Raw genomic sequence first — 25,632 nt, 5'->3', positions numbered from 1 at the left:
GTGCTGGGGAATATGGCAGCAGCTTTTTCCATTTGGATTTAGCACACAGCTCTTTCCATAGCTACCAGTGACCAAAATGAGCTGAAGGATGCTGAAAGCTACCAGGATTTTCCTAATTAGAGTTAAAATCTGCTGTCAGTGCTCAGGGGCAAGGACATTTTTGTAGCATGGGGCCTGTGGAGGGACACACCTGACAGGACCAGGGGATGGTGGCTCCTGAGGAAAAAGGGATTCTTGAGGTGTTCCTGAGGGCTGATCTCAAGATAAAGAAAAAACAAAACAAAACAAACAAAAAAAAAGAAACCCAGTTCCAGATAACAATGGTGATCCAAAGAACAAAGAGAAGCCATTTAAAAACTACAATTGCAAGTTGAGGAGAAATAATAGAACACATAAACCATCCTTTCCCTGTCCATTCATCAACTTCTTACTCCTTCTTTCCAATGCCTTGACAAGATCTACACTTCTTCCCAGGGGCTGAGGGGCTGAAATTGCCACCAGCCCCATTTCCAGGCAAACCTTTGGATGCTGTGGGACACAACAGGGAAATGATGCATTGGCTTTATCCAAGGCACTGGTATTTATGGTCTGGTCTTTTGAAGCAGAGATGAATTCAGTGACTTTTTCAAAGAGAGAGGTGTAGGAGTTGGTAATCTCACTGCTGAGCAATATCAAGTGGTTGGCACTGGAGTCATTCCAGAACAATCAGCATTTTTCCTGCCTTTAGTGAAGGTTTTTTTGAACAACAAACCACCTTACAATAGAACTGACAGCTGTCCCAGCCCTGCAGAACTGCTCACACTGCAGCACCTCCAGCAGCCCATGAATATTCAGAAAACGTTCTGGGGATCATTTTGATCTCTTTTTACCTGACACAATACTTCACATTGAAATTCAGCTCCTGAAATGCAATTTTATTTGTGTTTTACCAGTAAGCCCTACCCAAGACCTGTCCCACTGAGCACTGTGGCACCTAACTAGGGAACATGGATGAGGTTATCCTCGATTCCCTGCAGTGGGAATCACAGCACGTGGTGCTGGAGCAGGTCCTGCTCTCAGATTTCCAGGCTCTAACCCTGGCACACCAGCCACAACAGCCAGAGCTGCTTCCCCGGGCACAAAGTGTGGGATTGCTCCAACACAAGCTGTTAGCTTCAATGGAATGTTTCATTTCAACAAGATGAGCCTCTTTACCTGACTCTCTAATGCCTTTCCTCTTTTCCAGAACGTGTCAGAGAGAAGTGATGGACAATTACTGCCTTGTGTGGTGAGTGTGCAGTGTTTCTCCAAAGAAATGATAAAAAGCACTTCCACTTTCCCTCCTTCTGCTTCTGGCCAGGCTTCCAGCAGTAATGAAGCCTGTCATAAGCAGTGATTTGTCCAGAGAGCACTGCAGGTTCAAAAGCACATCTGAGGCCCTTTCTGAAAGTCCATTTCAGTCATATTTGCTGTAAGCACGAGGAGGCAGCAGGCTCCACATGCCCAAGCACTCCGTCCTGTCACCATTTCAGCCTCTCAGGGGTGAAATCTGATCTGTACCAGGGATTTCCCCTCCAGATGCCAACAGGGCCTGCAGGGTGCATCCTGTATGGGGAAAGAACCTGGGGTTGGAAAGCCTTCTACCCATCATTGCTGCATGTTTTACTGTTTTACACTCAAATCCCCAAATGAGGATGGCATATTTGATAGCAGATCATTTCACCTGGAATCACATCTGAATTAAGGCTCCTTTTCCTCCACATTGCCATCTGATGTTATAATCATTGGCACTGACACTGCAACATTTTGCTTTCAGGATTATGTCTCACTTTAGACCAGAAATATCCCACAGAACTCCTCAGAATAAGTTTTTCAGGATCCACTCTGTCCCTTAGAGCAGGGCTGACTTGGGAGTTAAACCAGGATACCTGGGGTTAAATTTTTAATTTAACATTACAAAAATTTTTAATTTTAATTTAACACTACAAAAACAGTGTTTCATCAGCCTCTGCAGGGCCATGTCCCATCACCACCAACACCACCAAAAAGCAGATTTAGTGCCCTGTTCACCCCATTGAATTCCTGAGTTAAGAGTGGAGGAAAGTATTCAGGGAGATGTTGCAAACTTGGAATTCTTAGGGGTCAGACATTTTTCCAAATTCCAGTAGCAGAGTGAACAGTTTAGAATAAGAAATCTCACAGAAGACAAACCTTGGATTTTTACATTTAGGAAAAAAAAAAAAAAAAAGAAAAATTTGAGTCTTAACGTATTCAATGAAAAATAAAATAATTGCTTGGCCAATTTTATTTTCCTAAAAACATTGCTAATTTCCTGGAGTTGTATAAGCACTTATTCAGAAGCAGAGCTACTATACCACGACCAAAGGAAATAATTCTTTTAAATCCTTAAAAGAAAAATCCTTTAAATATACATGGCTTGCAAAACAAGCAGCAAAATGCTGTTTTATTAAATGGATTCCTTTCCAGTGGTTAAATTTTTAGAGCTCAGATGGTAGAAATAACTGATTTTCAATGACAGCATATATCTTTCTTGTGTCTGATTAGCTGTTGCCATTATTTATAGCTTTGTGCATGTGATAGAAACATAGAGAAGACAACATGAATCTTTCTGCCTCTGCTGACAGGCCAACTAATCCATTACTAAGTCTCCTCCATTCTTATTCCACTTACCTGTAAACCAATAGTGTCAGTGCTGAATTATATTTGATATTGAAACTATTGATGAATTGCAAAGGTTAAAATTAAAGTGTGATGTATGTTTTGATCAGCAGCATGGTGTTAGAGCACCAAGTGATCTGTGCAAAATTATAACCATAAATACATTTCAGGCTCTGCTTTAGAGCCTCTGCCAAACAGCTCCACTCTCCTGTTTCATTCTCTGTCCCCCCTCTCCTCTCTCTGAGGCTGTAGCAAAAGAAATGCAAATAATTTTGCTGATAAAGATCATAAGCTGCCTGGTTTTGATGACTTTCTGAACAAAAGGAAGTTGCTGTATTTCCCTGGGGACTCATCTGAAATACTGCTGCAATCAATGGGGAAAATATTGAGTGGTGCAACACGTGCTCAGCTTCTGGTTTATACAGCTACAGTTTATAAAATTCCAGGTATAATTCACTGCAGTTCAGCAGTGCTGGACATCTTTACTATGGTAAAAAAAGTACTTAGCAAATGAAAGAATTATTTGCTCAAAGCAGAATAAAAAGTGTCTCAATCCATAAGCCTCTGTGCCTTCGTGTAGGCACCAGTTTTTCAGATGACATATTTAGCAAAAATGAATGGTCCATTTTCTATATACACAGCCTGCACTTTGTAAGGAAACATTCCTAAAATATCTTCCTCAGAAGAAGGTTGGAAATCATTGTCCTACCCATACTTCCCATTTCTGTTCCATTTTCTCTTCAGGTGCAGGACCAGCAATGCAAGTCCCTCAATGCCACTGAAAACAGGCTCATCCTGCAGCTCTGACCTGGAGGAGAATAAAGGTTAATAAATTCCCTTTCCTCAGCAGGTCTCCCACTCCACGTTGAACAACAAAAGGGAGCTCCAAGTGCACTTTTTGGGATGTATCTTCAGCCAATTCCTCCATGGCACAACCTTAGGGAGCTGCGAGTTCTCTGTGTGCAGATGGCAACTGCTGGGAAAAAGAGTCAGAAAAGGGCAAAACCACCAATTTCTGGGAGCAGCAAATCAAAATCTGTTGATCCTATCCTCCCCAAATATAGAATTATAGAATCATAGAATGGTTTGTGTCGGAAGGGACTTCAAAGACCACCTAATTCCAACTGCCCTGTCCCAGGCAAAGACAACTTCCACTGTCCCAGGCTGCTCCAAGCCCCATCCAGCCTGGCCTTGGGCACTTCCAGAGATGGGGCAGACACAGATTTTCCCTTTCAATTTGAAACCACCCCCCCCTGCCCTGTCACTAACACCCTTGTGAACATCTGCTAATTGAAACTGAGCAGAGAGCACAGAGAGAACATCGTGAGAAAACCACCCAGACCCCACTCACCCCTTACCCTGGGTGACCAAGGTGCACCAAAGAGTTTCATTGGGAAGTCCTTGCAGATTTAGAATGACCCAAAATCCCAGGCTGAACTCCTGGATTTGCTGCTAAAAAACTCTTTTAATAATCCAATAGTCCCTGTGATGCTGAGAGTTGGGATTTTCTGTGGTGAGAAGCACAGAATGTGACACGGGTGGCACCGGGCGTGACTTGGACAGGCTGGGACAGCAGAATTTCTGTAGCTCTAAATAAAACCTTAAAGAAATATCTCTCCTGATATTCCCATGCTTTCATCTTGCTGAAATTTATGCTTGACTTTCCTGCAGTAATTTATTGCCTTTTTTTTTTTTTTAATAAAGGAGCAACTTCTACTGGAGAGCAACCCAAAGGGAGAGATTTGTTAGCACAGCCCCAATTTAATTGGTTACACTGAGGTTTTGCACTTCTACAGGTGGTGGAGGAAAAGTAAAAAACAATGACAAATGAATAAATTCCAACTGCACAAGAAGTATTTATTTCTCTGTTTACAGTTTCCAGTCACAGAAAATGTTGTATCTATTGATCCTGACATTCTGTGTGCCAAGGATGAGTTATTTCATCCACTGCTCCTCAAGCACTGCTCCACACTTTCCTGACAGAAAAAAAATATTTTAAAAGTGTTGCCTGGTCATCTTTTGAGGTATAAAGGCCAGGTGATCTACTGCTCTGAGTTCTCATTAAAGGGACTGGATGGCTCTTTGATGACACACCAGGAAAGGGGAATATATGGCAATGTCCTTATGTCTGTCTCAGTTCAACTGCAGAAAAAAAAATCCCCACACCCAAAAATATGTCCAGTAGAAAGAAAGTGTCACAGGATAGAATTAATTCTATCAAAGTTAGGCACAGCTCCCAAAATTTGTGTGATTTTTCAGGTACTTGCAAGATTTTTTTACCCCAAAAAAGAATATTATCTACAATTGTATTGAGAAAAGAAAAATGGAAGCTCTGAGCTTCATAAACTTTACCAGGATCTTTGCCTGATTTTACCCTAAGAAGAAGATTCAGGTTTTGGATAAAGGCATAAATCTAAACTCTATCTATAGGTTAGAGCAAGAACTACACACAGCTAAGAGAAACAAATGGTATTTTGCACACAGAAGGAACTGAGCAAAGTTTGCTTCCACTTGTTTTTAGATTAGTTCATTGAGATTATTAAACAGCACAACAGCACTGGGCCATCATTTTTGTGCCATTAGTGCACCAAAAATGGTGGAAGTTTATAGTGAATATAAATGAGTGGAAAATTTCTCATTTGGTCCAACAAAGTTCCCTGAATTGCACAAATGTCCATGATGGAGCTGGAATGTTACAAATATGGTGGAGTTCCTAATATGGAAGCCCAGGAAAGAGACAGAGTAAATGACACACAATTTATAAAGTAAACAGTAGGGTTTTTTTCCCCTAAGTTGTTTCTTTAACTTCATTGATTAGCAATTCATCATCCTATTTAAAATTCAATATTAACAAAATTGTAATGGATCAGCCTGACTCTGAAATCAATTCCATAGTCATGGCCATGGCCTGTTATGAAGTAATGGCAATGCTAATTTTATTCTGCCAAATGTAAATTGAGTGATTTATCACACCATTATACACTCACACCGCTCCCCCAGTCGGTTTCAAAATAAAAGGAGGCAAAAAGAAGAAAGCTCAGGGTGACAACTCCTCATTTTTGAATTAAGCAGCAGCGAGTTTAGCCAGCCGGTCCATATAAAATGCAGCAGAGGATTTTAAGGAAGGAGTCAGAACCTGATCCTGCAAGTCACTGGGGCCTCCCTAATGGCCCCTGAGAATGGATAAACCCTGAGAATGCTTGGGTTTTATGGCAAGTGAGAACCCAGCCCTCAATTTCTGTCACATTTCAGGAAGAAATGTGACAGAATATAATATATTTATATTTAATAAATATAATGCAGGACTGAGAAACAGAAAAGATTTCAGTTCTGTCCCTGATTCAAGGCAAACTTGCTGGCTCAAGTTGTTGCTTTATGGTGAAAGAACATCCCACAAAGACATTTTGGGAGTTATTTGAGATTTAATTAAGGAAACTTGCAAAGCAGCCACAGTTCTGAACCTGAAGCAGGGCTGCTCACAGGGGTTGCCCTCACCAGTCACAAATTAACAATTTTGCAGAGCAAATGTCCCTCTCAGCAGCCCAACAGCACGAGTTAAACTGAGCAGAGCTGAGTTAGAAAACCCAAAACATCCCCAAAATGGAGCCTGATGGAATCAAAGGGGTTTTGCCCACCTAAAGGCAGGAAAAACACAAACCACCATGGCCAGAGCAGGCAGGAATGGTGGTGCAGGTCAGGCCCTGCCAAAAATCCTTCACAACACACAGATTCCCACTGCCTGGAACATCAGGAGAACTCCTCTGGCTGTGAGCGGAGAGCTGGGCCAGGCACTGCCACCACCCCCAGAACAACACCAGCTGCCCTAAATAAAGTGCTTGGCCTGAATTAATCTATAGAAAAAAAAAAAAAAACAAAAAACAAAATATTCGGTTTACAAAGCATAAAAATGCCCCAAGTTTCAGCCATCCCTAATTGCTGTTGTGAATAATCTTTTCCAGGCCTTTTTTTGCATTATCTAAATCTGTCTCTTACCCCTACTTATTGCTTATCTAATTTACTGTGAACAGAAGAAGCAAATAATATTACAGCTGCTAAAGGAGTTGGGATGCCTGAAAAAGTCCAGCCATTAATGTTTTGTATTAGGGAGCTATTTTAAGGGGTTTGACTGCTGGCATTATGCAAAGTAAAGTCATTTTAGTCATTGCTTAGGTGGCTGCCACATTTTCACAGGGACGTGCTACACGGCCTGGGGCATCTTGAAATAATGATTCAAAAAGTCAAAATTAAAGTTATTTGGCTTATAATTACGTAAGAATCACTCTAAGCCAAGCCCAAATGATAACATTTATTAAACTTAAGTAAGAGCTTGGGTTCTTGGCAGAAGCCTCAGGGATTGATGTGATGCTGTGACAAATAAGCAGAAGGACAATTGTTAAAAAAGCTGCATGAATGACTGATTTGATTATAGTGTTGGCCCTCTGTAACCTCGTGTTTGTTTCACTTTTTTCTCCCCTAATTATTCCTGGTAGAAGGAAATGCCTGAACCAAGTCCAGGACAATTTTTGAACCTCTCAGAAAAATCCCAATTTTGATATCTTGGAACGACAACCAAGTGCACAGGATGGAATGGGTGGGTATACACAGGAATGAGTGGGTATTCCTAGAAAACTTTTGAAAGTGAATAAACTCAGTACATTTGCAAGACCTTTGTTGAAGACTGGAACATTTTTTTTTTTTTCATTTCAGTAAGCTGAAAATAAGAGGGATGGGAATGAAATACAGTGTGCCCTTGAAAAATGCAGGAAAGGACAACAAAAAGGAGCAAAGGAGGAGTACAAGAATACAAGCTAAGGTAGGAATAAAAATAAAAGAAAAGGAGAAAAGGAAAAGGAAAGGAAAGGAAAAAAAGAAAAGGGAAGGGGAAAAGGGAAAGGAAAGGGGAAAAGGGGAAGGAAAAGGAAAAGGAAAAGGGGAAGGAAAAGGAAAAGGAAAAGGAAAAGGAAAAGGAAAAGGAAAAGGAAAAGGAAAAGGAAAAGGAAAAGGAAAAGGAAAAGGAAAAAAGAAAAGGGGAAAAGGGAAAGGAAAGGGGAAAAGGGAAAGGGAAAGGAAAAGGAAAAGGAAAAGGAAAAGGGAAAAGAAGGAAAAATGCTGTTAATTGTGAGCTGTCCTGGGAAGCAGGATGGAAATATCAAGTTGAAGGTAAAGATCCCCTTTAGCTGGTTTGATAACACACACCTGCAGTCCCAAAGCACAGCACAAGACCAAGGAAACATCTGTGTGATGAATTTATTGCTCACTGATGCACTGAACCTAAACCTTCACATAATACCTGGAACATTTTCCTTGATTTCCATGGGTCTGAGCTCCTCATTTCCTTTTCATCCCATCCTGCTAGTGCAGGAATTGTTCTGAATTGCTGCACTATTTAAAATGTTCCCTTTCTGCCAGGCAGAATGGACAGGACTGGATTGTGGCAGGAGAGATTTGCTGTTGATCATCTTCTTCTCTTCCAGCAGCATTTCAGATGGCAAAATTCAGTGTGAGCAAAATGGATTAACTGAAGCAGCTCTGCAACTGAGGCAAAAGCCTGTCAGAAAAAAAAAAAACAGATATTTTTTGCCAAATACTTAGAATTTCACTGAAGCAAAGGGTGAAGCTGAAGTTACTTCTCCCAATGCATTCAGAGAACCTTTTGAAGGGCTAACACAGCGTGCTGTGTGTCTGATAGAGTCACACAGTCCTCCCAAAGTCCTCCCAAAGCTGTAAAAAAGCAGCCTTTAACAATTTCCAGTGAACTTTTATAGAGGCTGGAGCCAATCACTTAACAGGGCTTGGAATCTGGAACTTTATGTGCCATAAACACCCAAGGATCACAAACTTCAACCAGGAACGCCAGCACTGCCTGATCTCAAATTAGAAAACAAATAGAAAAATAGAAGGGAAGCAAGAGAATGAATTGTGAAGCAGAGATAGTACCCAAATATCCAGCACTGAAGGGATGAACAGAGAAAGGAGAAGAGACTCTGAGGTGTCTGACAGAGCTCTGTGAGGATGCTTTTCTCTCAAACCTGCAAAGAGGGCAGCTTTGGAAGAAGATATCCTAAATTCAAGCCGTGGGTATCACCCCAAAAGGGGCACCACAAAGTTGTAGGTTGGTATTTTAAACTCAGTCTGGCAGAGACCCACGTGTGGAAGGGACGGCAGCAGCTGGGTCAGAGCTCTGGGAGAGCTCAAGCAGCACAAACACTGGGGTGGGGGAGCAGAAATCTCAGTACTGGGTGCAGATCAGATGCCAACAGGGTGACAGCCCCAAAGAGATTCACTGCCCTGCCAGCTGTCCCTGAACTGGGGGATCTGGTGATAGCTCATGTCACAGTGAGCCCAGGGACAGTTTTTGGGTGGAAAAGACACAAACCACAGTCCTCTGGGGAAGGAAAAACCACAATGCCCTAAGAGCATGAGGGAGATCCTAGAATTCGAGTGCTCTGCAGGCTGGACACAGTCTCTGGCACTCCTGAATCCAGCAGGATGTGAAGATGGATTTTCCCTGCCATTAAAGGAGCCCATGGGCAGGCAGAGCTCAGTGAGCCCATCCATGGGGACTGCCCTGCACCCCCTGGGAATGTGGGAATTCCATGGGAATGTGGGAATATAGGAATATGAGGAATGCTGGATGTGCTGTCAGCACCATTCTCTGCTTGGAGAATGTTCTTTTCTTTTTTCCTTTGATTTTTTTCCTACTCACCAATATTCAGTAGAACTCTATTTTTTTTTCTTTTCTTCCAGAGGGAAAACACTCTAAATGTCATGCAGTGCACCTGTTTTCCTGCTCCAGCAAATATTCATCCATCCCCTACCATTCCAAATGCTGGCACTAAGGCATCACATTTATTTCCTACAAGGGATTAGCTCCTTATAAACCCACACTGCTGCTGCACTAACAGGGAACACTGAAGGTACAAGTACTGCAGTAATACTTTACCATCAACCAGCTTTGATCCTCCGTGCCTGCAGCTCACCAAAGCCAATTAATTCCTGCTGAATCCCTGCCTGTGGACTAAAAACACCTAAGCACAAGTTTAATGTACTCTGGCTGCTTCCCCTGGGAGGTACCTGCAGGCAGAAGCCAGTTTTACACTAAAGCATCTCCCGAGAGCTGAAGGGCCCTGGCTTCCCTCTAGGCTGTTTAGCCAGGGATTGTTTTTGGCACCCAAATGGGTTTTCTGTCAGGGATGAAGCTCGTGCTGACACTGCTGTACCACCACACACTTGCATTTCATTCAGGGCTGGTGGAACTATAACACAGCTGTGCTGGGCTGCAGGGCAGGCACACGGATCTGGAAATGTGGCTGAATGTTTGTTTGTCCCAACACACCTGGGAAAGCCTGGTGGCCTCCAGGGAGAGCTGGGAGAGCACCACACGCAGTGCAGACTCTGCTCCTCAGCCTTGCACAGATTCTGTGACCTTCCCAGGGTGCTGGGATTCACATTCAGCCTTTAATTCCCTGGAACTCGGCTGGCACACCCCATTTCTATTTAATCCACCAACTCCTGAATGTTGATGTGGTGTCACAGACATCTTCTATGAAAAATCTTTTCCTTCTCAGGATTTTGTCCTCCTGAGAAGCTGAGAGGCCTCAGGAACAAAATGTAAACATTGATTATCTGCTGCTGTGGAATGCAACAGGTACATCTGTGATTGGCCCATGTTGGATGTTTCTAATTAATGGCCAATCACAGTCCAGCTGGCTCGTACAGAGAGCTGAGCCACAAACCTTTGTTATCGTTCCTTGCTATTCTATTCTCAGCCAGCCTTCTGATGAAACCTTTTCTTCTGTTCTTTTAGCATAGTTTTAATGTAATAAATATCATAAAATAATAAACCAGCCTTCTGAAACATGGAGTCAGATCCTCATCTCTTCCCTCATCCTTGAACCCCTGTGAACACCGTCACAGATGTGTGCCAGAAAATCAAATGTAAAAGCAAAGGGATATGTAGTCTGTGAGAGCTAAGGAAAATGATCAAGTGACACACATTACCATGGGAAGTAGCTAAATCAAACAGGATTCCTTCCACTTGAGCAGAGATGAGCACACTGTGCTGAATTGAAAAGGTCCAGCAATCCCAGAAAAGCTCTGGTAATGAATTTCCAAGGGGATATGGAAATAACCCAGCTCAGCCCAGGGTTCCTTTTATTTGTTTCATTCATTACTTTGTTTACCAACACTAAAACTCTCTGCACTGCAAGGTGGCCATGAAGAAATCAGATTAATGGAGAAAATGAAGGGAAACCAGTCCCTCTGATTACCTGGGAGATGAACAAGATTCTTCTTTTTTAACCAAGTTCCTTGAGTTAAAAGGAGACTCAGAAATCCTGAAAAGCACTGCTCTTGTATTAAACATCCCCATCTTGAATCTGGCATCTAATTCAGAGGCAGACTTCTTCAAAGGTTATTCATGTGTTATTTTTACAGCTTTTTATTAGTGGCTGCAGCAACTTGCCGAAGAGTGAAGCTGAAAAACAACCCAGGCACCCTAAAGGCTGAGAAAAGAGAATTAAGAGAAATTTAATGTGCACTTCAAAAAGCCACAATCTCACACGTTCTGGGGTGGGTTTGTGCAGGGATGGAGGGAGGGGTGCAGCAGGTCACAGGAGCAGGCAGCAGACCTGATTGGGCACGTCCTCCACATCCCAAACTGCCTGAACTCAAATGAGGAATGATTTGTCCTCCATTAAAAATAAAACTAAATTACTGTTCATGGGAATTTCTGAGCTTCAAGATTCCCTCAGAAATTGCTTTCAGAGGCTGTGAAAATGCTGCAGAAAACAGAGTTCTGTTTCTTTTTGGCTTTTCCAGCCAGCTGAATGTGCTGAGATTTGGGCTCCTCTATCCTGATAGAACTTGAGAACTGCATTTTGCACGAAGTCCTCAGCACCACAACATTAAATGTGACATAAAGGGCTGTAATACACCCACTGCCTTTTTACTGAGTGCTTGCAGTTGCAGCACAATCCTATATAATAAAACTTCTGCCCAAGTTTTTTATTCTCTTCTTTTTTTCCCAAATGGCATGACAACTGGAATCACTCCATAAATGCGCAAGCCTCAAAACACTTTCTTAATCTCAATTTAGGATTCCTGAAAAGACTTAAAAGGGATTTTCAGGTGGTCTGTGGCCATTATAAGTGCATTAAAACAATAGAGCTGCACTGGGTTACATCCTCTGATTCAGAGTCAGGAACATCCCAAAATTATCATTAATATACTGATGGAAAAGTAGTGAAATTGTCACTAATGCACTTTATGTATGTCTCAGAACCTGATTCCCCCCAAATTTGTGAGGGTTATGGACATTAGATCCAAATTCAACCATACTTACAATTTTGCAGTCGTAAATCTTTTTCTCCTTCTTTATCCCTTTTTATTTCCAGCTGAAATGATGGACTTGTGCTGATAGGACTGAAGGACAATCAGAAACAGAGCAATAATTAATTTATAAATCTGATTAGAAGGTATTGATTTGGGAATTCTGAAAGAGTCTCTCTGCAAATGACTCTGTGGGATAACTCAGAGGGCTGAGAGGGATCCTCAGCTGAAGAGCTGACAATAATCCACTAAAATCCACCTGGGGGAGGATCCACACACTCACCACAGATTAAATCAGACCCAAAAAAAAGAATTGATGCTCTTTACGCTCCAGATGAGCAATTTATGGGGAAACCAGCAGATGCTTTCCCCACCAATTTGTGGAGCCAAACCTACAAACCTTCAGCCCCTAAGAGCAGCAAAGTTGTCACTGAGGGGTGAAAGTCCCATTCAGGTGTTTTTAAAACTTCCTGAAGTTTCAAACACAGGTGTTTTTGAATATGCCAGCTGGGAAAATCCATATGATTGGAGTGTAATTTTAAGAATATTGCTCTGCCTGTCTGCTGTAATCAGGGCTTTCTCTGAGGAACTCATCTTCCCTGTATCACCCAAGAGCTCGTTAATAATTACTGATTTATAAGATACCATATTTCTGCTCAATAATGCTAATTTTATGGATTCCTGAACAGCTTCTTGAGTAATGTCATTATTTAATGTCAAAGGAGTGGGGGAGTTCAAATAAAGCAGCTGCGTGTTTTCTCTGTTTTGCATTCTGCCTCCAGGGGAGAATTCAAAAGAAAAAAAATCAAGAAATTTGGCATAAATCACATCATCAGGATGGATTTACCAATCACACAGAACTGAATTATACCTCTTATTAACCAACAAACTCAATATTTAATATAAAGGCAACCTAAAGGAGATAATTACTTTTGCAATATCAGCAGAAGATTGCAGCATGCAAAGGTTCCAAAACTGTCAGAAAAACAATGTTTTGTAGAAAGCCTTTCATGAATCCTCCTCTGTCTGGAGTAAATTGGACCTCTCTGATTAACTCTGACACGTGAAGGGGTTGCAAATAATTCCATTAATTCAAAAATTATTTTCATGGGAAAGAAATGTGTTGCTCTGCCACTTAACTAATAATGAAGTCAGTGTGGTGCAACTTTTAAACCCAGGAAAACTTCTGCTGGAAGGACCCAAACAGCACAAGAAGAGTCTTTTTGTCAGCATTTTCACTTTGCAGCCAGATCTTACAGAACTTGTTGGGATTTGAGCAGAAAATTCCAGTTGCAGACCAAGCAGCCTGCTGGGTTTTAATGGCAGATTATTTTGATGGCAGATTATTTTGATGGCAGATTATTTTAATGGCAGATTATTTTGATGGCAGGTTCTTTTACCCCATGATAATCAGCACAGAATAAAGCACTTTTCCTTCTTTCTGTGCGTTTCTCTTTGTGCCCCTCAGCAGAATTCCCTCTCTGCTGGTGAAGCTCCAGGTGTGACCATGGCCCTGCTTGCTGCCCAATGTTTGTGTCATGTCCCAGCCCCTGCTGCTCTGTGCCTTTTCCTTCTCTGCATTTCCTCTTTTTCTTTAAATCACTTGGGATTCAGTGTAATTGTGAGGAGATTTTAAGTTCCCACATAGATCAGCTATTATATATATCAGATATTTTTACAGTTGTTATTTCTAACGCTGACACTGCAGACACTCTGTCACTGCCAGCAGGAAGATCTTGAATGGATCTGCACTGAAGGTGTTCTCCAGCATGATTTTTGTCTTTTTTTTTTTTTTTTTTTTTTTTTTTTTTTTTTTTTTGTGGGAGTCTAAAGTTCTGTCCACATTTAATCACAGAAATGCCACTGTGAGAACAGAATTGCAAGAAATGTCTCCTGGCTGAATCACAAATGGGGTCAAACCCTGCAGTCTCCATCCAAAACCACTCCCAGTGACATTATCACCTCAGTGGCTCCCAGGTTTGAGCCCACCTCAGATTTCACCTAAAATCCCACCTGGAAACATAACTTGGAGTGCACCAGAAGCTCACAGCCCTCAATTTGAGCCAAACAGGGATGAGGTGTGTGACGGTGCTCACGGGGGTTTTCAGGTGAGGGAAGAGACGAGGATCTGACTCCATGTTTCAGAAGGCTTGATTTATTGTTTTATGGTATATTTTACATTAAAGCTATACTAAAAGAATAGAAGAAAAGGTTTCATCTCAGAAGGCTGGCTAAGCTAAGCATAGAAAAGAAAGAATGATAACAAAGGCAGCTGTCCTGGACTCTGTCTGAGCCAGCTGGGCTGTGATTGGCCATTCATTAGAAACATCCAACATGGGCCAATCACAGATGCACCTGTTGCATTCCACAGCAGCAGATAATCAATGTTTACATTTTGTCCCTGAGGCCTCTCAGCTTCTCAGGAGGACAAAATCCTAAGGGGAGGATTTTCCATAAGAGATGTCTGCGACAGAGGTTTATCCCAGCTGTGGTTTCTGCAGAAAGTCCTGCTGCAGGATTAAAATCCCTTCCAGTTTGCAGAGCTTCTCCCTTAGAACCACATTACCAGCAGTAAATGTGCCCTGATCTCAGCTTAACACATCAAAGCTGCTCTGGAATCAAACTCTCCTTTGTTATTATTACACATTTTTAGGTGTAAAGGTGACAAAGCCTCCCCAGGCCACCTTGACCCTCCCCTTCTGCCCTGGGCTGATGTGAGAAAGAGCAAACAGACTGCAAGGGACTGGGATGAACTCACACACTTGGCTTGTTGTTATCTCAGTGTAATTCCCCCAGTTCTGTAACTTCTGCCCAAGAAACTCCTGCAATGAGATTACAGCAGAGCTGAAGGTCACTCCTGGCCTGTGTCATCCCCAGGAAATTCAATGTATGCTTGCACTGTATTTATCTGCAGTGAATGTTGTGCAGCAAATAGGATAAAGCAGAGGTGTGCAGTGGGCAGAGAGATAAAATTGAGAGTGAAGTGTTGGCTTGGGAGGGTTCATGGCAGGGAAAATCTCACCAGGCTGCACAAGGCAGCCTGGGATGCTGGGGCTGGGTAAACTCACCTGAACTCATTTCTTTTTAAGACTCAGTTGTGTTTAAGTAGATTTTTTGGCAGAAAATGAATTGTTGCACATAAACATATGAGGGACAAAAATTAGCAAGGATAAAGAGCTCCCAGCCCTGCAGAAAGTCACAAGGCACTGACAAGAGGTAATGATTTTTTAGCTGAAAATCTCACCAGGCTGCACAGGGCAGACCTGGGATGCTGGGGCTGGGTAAACTCACCTGAACTCATTTCTTTTTAAGACTCAGTTGTGTTTAAGTAGATTTTTTTGGCAGAAAATGAGTTGTTGCACATAAACATATGAGGGACAAAAATTAGCAAGGATAAAGAGCTCCCAGCCCTGCAGAAAGTCACAAGGCACTGACTAGAGGTAATGATTTTTGAACTGAGGGCTCCGTGTCAGCCTTCCAGGCAGGCACAGGGTTTCATGTCTGCTGTAGGAAGCAGAGAATTCCAAATACCTCAGCAAATGCCTGCTAAAATTCAGGTTTTACCCGGAAATGTGCACTAAACATTAAACAGCAATGGATTTTCTATGTGATCAAATTGTTCTCCTATTAATACTTTTCATGAAACACATTTTACACTGAATCCCATTAGCTCTCCTTTTTGCAATTCATTTTTTTTCACATAACTCTTCTCCTCCCCTTGCAGAAAAAGGAGGGAAATATCAGAATTACAAATTCCATTTTTGTTTCCATCAGCTCATTATATAAATTATTCAGAACTCTTTTATAAAGTGGGGATTTCAGCTTCCTTTACAAGAAATAAGGAGAAAAGACAGTCCTGAAACAAAACAAAAAAACCTAAAAACCCCCTCAAACATTAGATGCAACTTTAATTATCTTTTCCATTAAACTGCAGCTTGTTCACCAGTTTATAATCTCAAAAAATATCCTTTATACAATAGATGTTACTCAGAATATTTTATACACTTATAATAATCACCATTCCAAACCTCCTAGCTCTCCCTGCACTAAGAAAAGAGGAAAGGAAGCAACAAAGGAGCAATTCCCAAGGCCCAATATTCCTTGTGGGTTTGAACTCTCCATTTTCACATCCATCTCCAACAATCACCATCTCCTGCCACCTCCAAGTTCCCTTTTACAGCAAAATCTCCTCTCCCTCTTCAAGTCAGAAGCCACCACCTTGCCAAATGAGGGATTTTAATCAAAGAATTCCAACCTGTGGCATATTTCTTAACCAGAATTTATTTCCAGTTCCTATTTTGAAAATAATCAAAGTATTTACATCAAAACCAATGTGCTTCTGAGGGCAAAGGAAATTTCATGCCAAGCACCAGGAAGAGTTTGGGAGAACTTTAACTTTTCTATCCAAATTCATTTGCTGTAGTGAAATTCAAATGCTGTGTTAGCAGTCAGTGGTTGTTTAGCAATCCAGGAAAAATTAATTCACTTTTTTTAGGTGGAGATCTGCACCATGCCAATAAAAACCACAGGTTTTCTTTTTCTTGACTCATTTAAATTGAGTGTCTACCACTCACTGAAAGGAAACACAGGAAAAGGATGTTATGATGAAGTAGAAAATCCTTTTGGATTACTCAGGGTCAGACAGGTTTTGGGGTTTTCCTACTGGAATAAAACCAAAGTTTAGCTGCATTCACAGTCACTGATGTTGATTTTAGGGTCCAGCAGAGAACCACACAGGGGTGTCCATCCCTGCCTTGCCCTAAGGAATGGGAAGCTGGAAACTTGTGCTAAAGTCTCACCATAAAGCAGCAAATTTGACAATTCTCAGATGTTTAGGTAAGAGATGAAATAGTACAGAAAATCAATGTGCTTTGTTCCAAGAAAGCAAATGTCAACAGGAAAGCACCAGACAAGATTCTACCAGCAAGAGAAATAATGGAATGAGTGCCTGGGACAGGGAAAGAGGAGGCACAGGGAGAGGAGCAGACCAGGGATGATATTTAAAGGTAAAACAACAGACAAGATGTAGCTGAGGGTCCTGCCTGACTCCATTTCCTGGTGCTGAGTGTAAATTCTGCTTTTCAGCTCTAATTCAGCAATGCAGAAAGTGGTGTTCCCTGGGGGAGACAAACCTGGAGAGTGAATCTCGTTTAACTTCTGTGTTAAATGTGTTAACACTCACCTGAGGACCAGGTTTGCTGAGAGATCTCCAGATCAGTGCAAGGTCTGGAGAGCCAAGCAGAGCCTGAAATTCTGGGCCAAAAAGGAGGAAGAGCTGGAAAAGGAGTGTGACAAAAAAAGGGCAAAACTCTGGAAATTAAGAAATCAGTGAACACCCAGCACGCACCAGCAGCGTCATCCACATCAGAGGAGAACATGTTTCCTCTGAACATGAGAAAGGGAAGTCAAGAAATCATAATTCTCATCTGGAACATCAAACAATAAACTGATTTCTTTTAGATAAAACCATGTAAACATCTGGATTGTTAATTATGAAGCAGATGACAGCTGACAGCAGATGTCAATTGTGCATTTAGAGAGAATTCCATTGATTTAAAACTACATGTTTTATCTCCCCAAATAAAAGACACATGAAACAGATTCCAACAGTGTTGCAGGGGAATGAGGCAAGTTTAGAACTCTGCATCTAGGAGTGGGTTTTTCTAAGCTATCATATTAAACTGCTCATATACATCCAGCAAAATTAATAATGGAAACATGCCTGAATCCTTTCAGTCAACATCACTCTGTGCTTCAAGGGAATATGATAAAAGCTGTCAACAGAATTATATAAAGGAGGCAGGATTAGTGGTGTCTCTTTGGAAACTGATAGCAAAGTTTCTACTGAACAAAGTTTTGTTGCTGATACTTTCTGTCCGTGCTTGCTCAACTTTTCAGTAGCATAACAATGGGTGAACATCCAAATATATTATTTGCTCTTTGATAATTATTTATTATCATGTGTTCACTGGAGGAAGAATCAAAGAGCAAATAATATATAATATATATATTATATATTATAATACATTTGAGATAATAAATAATTATCTATTATCCAATAATAAATTACTCCAATAAACAATCACGCTTGGTGATTGTTGTTTTTTTTTTAAATATCCTTTAACTTGGTTTTGCATTTATTGATTTGTTTATAAGGGGATGAATTGTGTTGTTTGACAATCTCAGAGGCTGAAATATTTGATAGTTGTTGTTCACGACTCTGAGTTTCAACAATCTGTGGCACCTCCTTGTCCTTTAAAATATTGGCAGCACTCTGTGCTTTTTATTAAAATATCTGGGATGCTTCTTTTTAATTTGTCAGACAAGGGGTGGCACAGGTGGCAATGCAGAACAGGAGGATTCATCTGAAACAGAAATAAACCCCAAGGACATTGCCCTGCTGTCTGTGTTTATTCAAATCCTCCTGACTTTTGTGAGAATCCTGAGTACCAGTCCAGGTTCCTTTCACCTTTCCAGCAGGTAAACAATCATTCTCGTCTGCTCTGATAAATTCCCATCATTTCATTCCCACCTTGCTCAGGGATATCTGGAAGAAGTAAAAATGTCCACTCAGTTAAATCTGACCTGATCCCAAATAAGCTTGGAAGTTGAAGCAGTGCCCATTCCTGTTACCAGCACCAGGAACAACCAGAGCTGAGCAGAGAGCAGCCAAAGACACAAACACACGACCCAAAACAATAATTACTGCTTTGGGAAGCTGAACACCCAGCAGAAAAACAGACTTTTCAGGTAAATAAACATGTCCAGATTGACTTGGAAGCATTTGCAGCTGGGGCAGAGGAGCCATCATCAGAGTGCAAATAAACGAGAGTTCTCAGAATTAATATAAAGCCTCATCTCATCTTGCAGCCTGAGAAAAACTAATCAAATCAAATAATTTATTCAAGGAATAGCAACTGGAGGACAGCTGTCATCTCAATTAAATGGGCTCCTATTGCCAGTCATGCCACATCACTCGTCTCTTGACCCCAATCCATCCCTTGATGTGGGTGTGTGTTACACACACTCCTCAGAGGTAATTCTGTCTTCTAACCCCAGCTCTGCCTTCTGGGAATGCAGTTTTGTCTCACCAAACTCTGTTTCTTGTCTGACCAGCTGATAACTCCCAGTCAAACCTGGTAATCTTTAAGGAGTCCTCAACAATTTGACCCTTTTTATGCCTTCTTCTGACCTTTATTATTTTTTTTTTTAACTTAGAAATGAAAAGTCATTTCATAAATGTGCAAAATGAAAGGACATGGTTGAGAATTTGAAAAGTTTGCCATGTAATAGAGGAATTCTAATAAAGGATTTGTCATGGTAAAAAATAAAGTCCCATTTGATTGCGCAGTTCTTCTGAAATTATTCAGTCTTTTGTTCACTTTGGCAAATGAATTTTTTAGTAACATAAAAATCATTGAATATCCTGAGTGGCAAGGGACCCACAAGGGTTATTCAAGCCCAAATTCCTTTGTTGTCATGCAGAATCAGCATTACCCTGAGTGTGGTAAGATACACCATATTTGCAGTACATTTATCTTACCTGCTTTAGCCCCATGTACTCAAATGAACATCCCACAATTCCTGACAGAGAAAGTTGTGATATTCCTCCTTGCCAGACTAGTTTCCAAGCATTTCCTCTGGGACATGGGCAATTGTGAAATCTGTTGAAAGGAATAAGGAAAATATGAGAAGAACTCATCATGGGGATGATTTAAAACATTCCCTTCACGAGATGTGCCTGGAACATGGAGATAATGAAATCACACATCCTGATGAAACATCAGGGAAGAGTAAAACATTTTATTGAATGTGATGAAAGTAATGTGAGATGTTAAAGTTTAAAACTCTCCCACACTGTAATTTGTAAGATTTTATGGCCAATATCCATGCAAGGCATTGCTACAATAATCACTTAATTCCTGACTCCACAGAAATTAACTCCACAATCCAATGGCAAAGAGCAGAATCATTTTCATATTCTAGCAGTTAGTGGATAGAGTGTCTTATTTAAATACAGATGCACTTTGAACTACCTGCTCTTTCATAATTTGGCTGGAAATTAGAATAATTATACTGCACATTATTATTTTTCACCAGTTGTATCTTATATCCTTAGACAGAGATAGGAATACGTTCCAGCGAGGGAAAACAATTTATCAGAAGTGCACAAAAAATAGGATCTCTTTCCAATTAGACAGCTAATAAAAGTAGCTTAATAATCCTTTGGAGGAAAAAAGACACTGGTATCTTCTAAAGTTCAAATTTAAGGCTTCATTTATGTACTATATTCTAACCAGGAATAGAAAAGAAAGGGATGTATCCTAGATAAAAATAGAAAGGGATAGGCATAGCAATTGGTTTTTACCAGGTGTGCTAAGAAAGAATAGAAAGAAGAAAAAAAATTGATTGTGGTTAAAATTTGATTATTATCTGGTAAAAGAAATGCATTTTTCTCCTCTTTAAAAAAAAAATCAAATTAAACCCTGAGGAGCAGTTTTTAATACCAGAAACTGTGATACATCTCCATAGGAAACATTGTATTATTAAAGGAATTCTGGAGCATTTATTCTGGAGATATAAGGGTAGATCTCCTTCATCACACTTTTAATCTGAATTCTGTCAGACAAGAGGTGCCTGCTGTCATCAGCCCTGAAATGACCAAGCTCATTTTCAAACCAACCAACTGGAAGGTAAAGACTGAGGGCTTTGTAAAAGAGACTTCAGGAAAGGAAACACAATAAAGAGATATAAAAACCAATGAACAAATAGCAACCACTGAATATTTCCAAAATCTGCTCAGCCCAATCAGAAAAGGCTCTTCCCTAACCCAGAACATAATTCAGCCGACAGGAAAACAGAAGCTGAATAAAAACCACTCCTCTTTTGTGCTCTGGGCTGTTTCCATTCCTCTCCTTGAGTGGACAAGTCTTGAGGAGGATACTCCCAGCCAGATTTGTGCTGTTAGCTGGGACCTGCACCCATATTTCCTCAACCAGCACTGCATGTTCTGCCACCCAGCCAATATTTGACCTTTTGTGACCAGGTTTTCAGCACAGCAATTCAGGGGTGACATCCTGGACAGGCTCGAGGTGTCTTTGGTTGTGAGGCTCCTCCCTCTGAAGCTTCATGTGCATAAATTAGGCTGTATCACTGCCAGGCCTTCAATCAAGAAGCAATTTGTTTTCACTGAGTTGAGATGGATGGGATTGAACTCATCAGGGTTTTGAGTGGTGCTGGTTATTATGGACCATGAATCCTCAAGGAAGGGACCTCGGTTTTCCAGCCTTGGTCATGGCAATAAATTGTGGAACAGAGCTGGAAAAGGAGCCAGACTTTCAGCTCAGGAGTGTTCTAGAAATACAGCAGATTCCTTAGACTGTATTCCAAAATCATAAGAGCAATTTCTTCAGTGCCAAACCTACCAGAGCCCCAACTCTGAATTTGTAGAATTTCTGGTTTGGGCAATTTCTTGGAATTTCTTCTCAGCATTTATTTAATAATTACAGTCACTTCCTCCTGCTGCTCTGTATCATGCTATTTTTAGCACTTGCTTCCCAAGAGATTCCTTGCTAGATCCATATAGTTTCTTTTTTTTATGTTTACCCTGTTACCTTTCTAAGGATTCCTTGATTTTAGGAATGTGAGTTTTCCCTGTTACTGTTCAACAGCTACAACATTTTCTGACATTTCACAGAATTTACCTCATTTTGCTGCTTTGGGCAATTTTCCTGTAGCACAGCTGAAGTCTTACACTTAAGGGAAAGAAAGTCTTACTTAAGGGGAAGAAAGTCCCTTTTGATTTCAGGCAGAATCAGATCAAATATCCCTCATACTGATCATAGTCCTTAAGTGATCAATAGAGAAAAATATTTTGGAATAAAGGTGCTTCTCTCCAAATAAAAGCACTCCAGAATTTCTTGTTTACTGCATCTCTTCAGTGGCTTCACTGAATTTGTTGCAGGTTGGCATTTTGTATTTCCACAAAAGGCCAACAGTTTCTGTACCAGCATTTGGAAGATCAGTAATTCTGGGTTCTAAACTTGGCTTTTAAGTAAAATATGGAAAAGCATGGCTTGAGGCAGAAAGGAAAGAATAAAGATAAAACATCTGATTGTTCTAAAAATCCATTGTTCAGCTGTGTTTACAATGCCTGAGTCAGGAGTTATCAGAATGCTGCATGTGCCATCTATTTCCAGTGTGTTCAATAGGAAGTTCAGGAGAGTGGGATTGAGATTTGAGCTTTTAATCTCAAAAGCCTCAGAAGTTTTTTAAAACTTGACAAATGAGGTTATTGCAAAGCAACTTTAATATCAAGCAAGGTTTTCCCCACATTTTTTTTCTGTACACAGTAAGGTTTTTGGACATATCTATGTTTTCTACCATCATATAGATGTGAAATGAATTGAGTTTAGAGATATTTTGTGTATTTTTCAACTCACTGTGAGTCCTTGAAAAGTACCTTTCTAAGGAGGAAAAAAAAAGAAGCTCCAAGAAAAAGCTGTTCAGATGTTAAGTCACCTCCTGAAGTTAAGGAAATAAAAGAAATTCATCCTGAATGTTTCCTTTGGCTGAAATAACCTTCATTCTGGCTGGAAAAGGTTAAACATTGACACACCAGGTACTTTTCAGAAGCAAATTAAGAGAACTGGGAAATCACAGGAAACAAATCACAGGGGTAATTAGGCCAGAGCAATTTTCTGGATCTGTGCAGTGTAAAACCACATCTTTTTAATGTCTAACTCCCTGTTCCACCCCAGTGGGAATTAGCACTCATGCAGGGATCACGGCCAAGTTAAAGGCACCCTGAATCCCTGCTTGGAGTTTCCTCTCCAAACTGCTCTGTGCCCTGCAGACTTTTGACTTCTGGAGGATTCTCTGGGTTCGATTTTTAGCAGGTTTCCAGGCCACACTTTTTAGCTAAAATGCAGAAAATCTGATGGTGCCTTCTTGGCTTGGCTCAGTGGGAACCGCCCTGGCAAGTGACACCAGGTAAGGAGCCCACAGTGTCCACCATCAACCCCCAGGGCAAGGAGAGGAGGTGCCATTGTTATGCAAAAGAGCAAGAAATCACCTTCCGGGTTTTGCTATTTGCATTTGTGTGGTTAAACTCCCCCGTGGGATGGGCAGGGAATTTTGTCAGGATTTATCTGCCAGAGTCAAAGTCATTATCCACTCTGAAGTCTGTTGCATTTGTTCGGGTGATAGAAACACCAGGGAATTATTCTGTTTCAAATTCCTATCTGATTCTGAACTGTTAGTTTAATAAAAAAAAAAAATTAAACTGCTCTCGTCTACTCTGGAAAAAAATATTCCTTTGGTTTTGGAGGACATGCTCTAAGCTGGTTGCAATATCAAATAACCCTGGCATGGCACATGTGCTTTCCAAAGGAAGCCATGAATGACCAGAAACAAATTATCTGGAGGCATAATTTTGTGAGCTGACTTGCCTGAACTTTTAAAAGAGATTAGCTTCTCACACAGTAGTGATGACTCCAAATTTAACACATATTAACAATATTATTTAATCAGCAGATTGGCAAAGACATCTTAGGCTTCTCCTGGACTCTACAAGAAACAGATCCAGACAAATTTAGAGCACAAACATCCTGTTAGCACTCAGGATTTGGAAACTTTGATACTTTGCCTTCTCCAAGGTCTCAAATTATTCACTGGAATAGATTTTCTTGTACATCAAACCAGGTGGGTCACTCCAGTTGTACTTTGGGGATTTGTAGAAGGCAAAGAGCTTTGATAAATCAAACATGTATTTACATGAACTGGTACATTTCTTTTACTTATGATAAGGGAATACTTTTTCTTATGAATTCACCTTGCCCTTCAGAAATATTTCTCTTTTCGCTAGGATGATAAAATGGTGTTATCAGTGTTTTAATAAAATTGCATTCTGCCAGGGTGAGCAGTGACAAAAGGAACCAGAGCTTGTGGTGATCAGGTAGATCTCCCTGACACCCGGGTGGGAGTGCACAAAGCATCCAGTCCAGGTTTCCATTTAAAGATAACATTTTTCACCGTGGCCAAGCATTGCCATCAAGAATATTTTGCAAAATACCCAGGAAATAAAGTGGCACAAGTGGAAAGGCTCTGAGGCTCAGTAAATCTGGCTGTGAACTAAGGGAATATAATGGGTGCTTACCCTGTTATTGGGTTTCTTCCCTTTATTTATTTCCTTGGCACCAATTATTGGCCACCATTAGGGATAAAATACTGGAGAACTCGTGCCTTTGGTGTGCCCCAGAACACACAGCACACAAATAAATGTAATGTCCACACAGGGTGAAGCTGAAGGCAGGAGGAGATGAGGATTCTTCTCCTTTATGGCTTTTCACTGTGGAGAGAAGAAAAATGAAATGACCTTGATGAAGGAAATGAGGAAGAATCCTCACAGCACAGCAAAACCACAATGTCTGATTATCTTAAATCAATTGCAGCATTGGAAACTCTAGCAAAACTCTGTATTAGGAAGTGTTTAAATATTGGGAATTGCTGCAAATTAATTTCTCCAGTGGCTGCCAGAATCATCCAAACCCATCCAACAGTGCCACAGTTGTAAGAAACTATTTGGAAAAATGTTTTGCTGACTTTAGCTTGTTAACACTCACCAAATCTGATCTGTCAAATTCAAGCTGTTCTCAGTTCTGGAACAAAGAGATGAGAGAAGGAAATTATTGTACAATGGAGAAGAGAAACCCAAACCTGGTTGTGGTGGTTTGACAGGAAATGTGTTTTTTGGGATGCTGTGTTTTTGGCCAATGGATATTCAGACTTTAATATTGGCATTTAACCTGGCCATTGGGACATGGACACGCTTCTGAGAACACGGGGTTAAAAGCAGAGCTCTCCCCTGGGAGGGTCCTTTTGGGTTTCTGGCGGGAAAGAGTTCGGGTCTCTCCCCCGGCCCAGCTGCTGGCTGGGCAGGGGGAGGGGAAAGCCATGTGGCCGGGAGAGGTAGGCCTGAGCCCCGGGGTGGAAGGGTGGAAGAGAGAGAGAGAGACACCGGGAGCCATCGGGCAGCCCCCCCGAGAGACACAGAGAGACAGAGAGAGAGAGAGCCGCTGCCTGGGACTGTAACCTTGAAGCTTGATAAACATGGGCCTGCGCCGGCAGCACGGCTGGGACGGAGAAGAGGGGGGGGTTCAGCCGGCCGCTTGTAGGAGCTTTTAACCCCTTTTTGGAGAATGAGAACTTTACAGAACATTGACCTTTCCTAGAAGATAGAGTGGAAGATGAAGAAGGAAATGGGCCAGTGTGAGAGAGGTCTGAGCGAGTGAGAGATAGTAGAAGAATAGAGAAGAATCCTAGTGAGAAGAGATGATGGAGTGGCTTTTGCTGGACTCTTTTTGTATAGCCATGGACAGAACCATGTTCCTTGTGACACAGAGACTGCATTCTAGGGGGAGGCAATGGCCTCAGAACCAAGAGAGTTCAGTGTTGATGCCCCTCGGCCCCAGAGGGTGAAAATATGGAGGGGACAGGTGTCCCAAAAGAGAGATTGTTTGTGATACAGAGACTGCTCAGTGTTGATGCCCCTCGGCCCCAGGGGGTGAAAAAATATGGGGGGGACAGGTGTCCCAAAGGAGAGATTGTGGGGACAGGTGTCCCAAAAGAGAGACTGTGCCTTTT

At 41.3% G+C, this 25,632-nt stretch overlaps 1 long non-coding RNA gene across 1 annotated transcript; it reads right to left on the bottom strand.

The window, feature by feature from the left end:
• Nucleotides 1-12,017: 12,017 nt before the first annotated feature.
• LOC136560459 (uncharacterized) lies at nt 12,018-24,236 on the bottom strand. The gene is made up of 4 exons (XR_010784166.1): nt 24,146-24,236; nt 19,532-19,652; nt 17,171-17,263; nt 12,018-12,081 (listed from the first exon to the last, which is right to left on the bottom strand). It is a non-coding gene; the product is annotated as an uncharacterized lncRNA (long non-coding RNA).
• Between the last annotated feature and the right edge of the window lie 1,396 nt (nt 24,237-25,632).

The sequence above is a fragment of the Molothrus aeneus genome, chromosome 10 (genome assembly GCF_037042795.1).
Source record: "Molothrus aeneus isolate 106 chromosome 10, BPBGC_Maene_1.0, whole genome shotgun sequence".
In the NCBI taxonomy this organism is placed as follows: domain Eukaryota; kingdom Metazoa; phylum Chordata; class Aves; order Passeriformes; family Icteridae; genus Molothrus; species Molothrus aeneus.
This window is presented reverse-complemented; position numbering and strand designations above follow the sequence as displayed.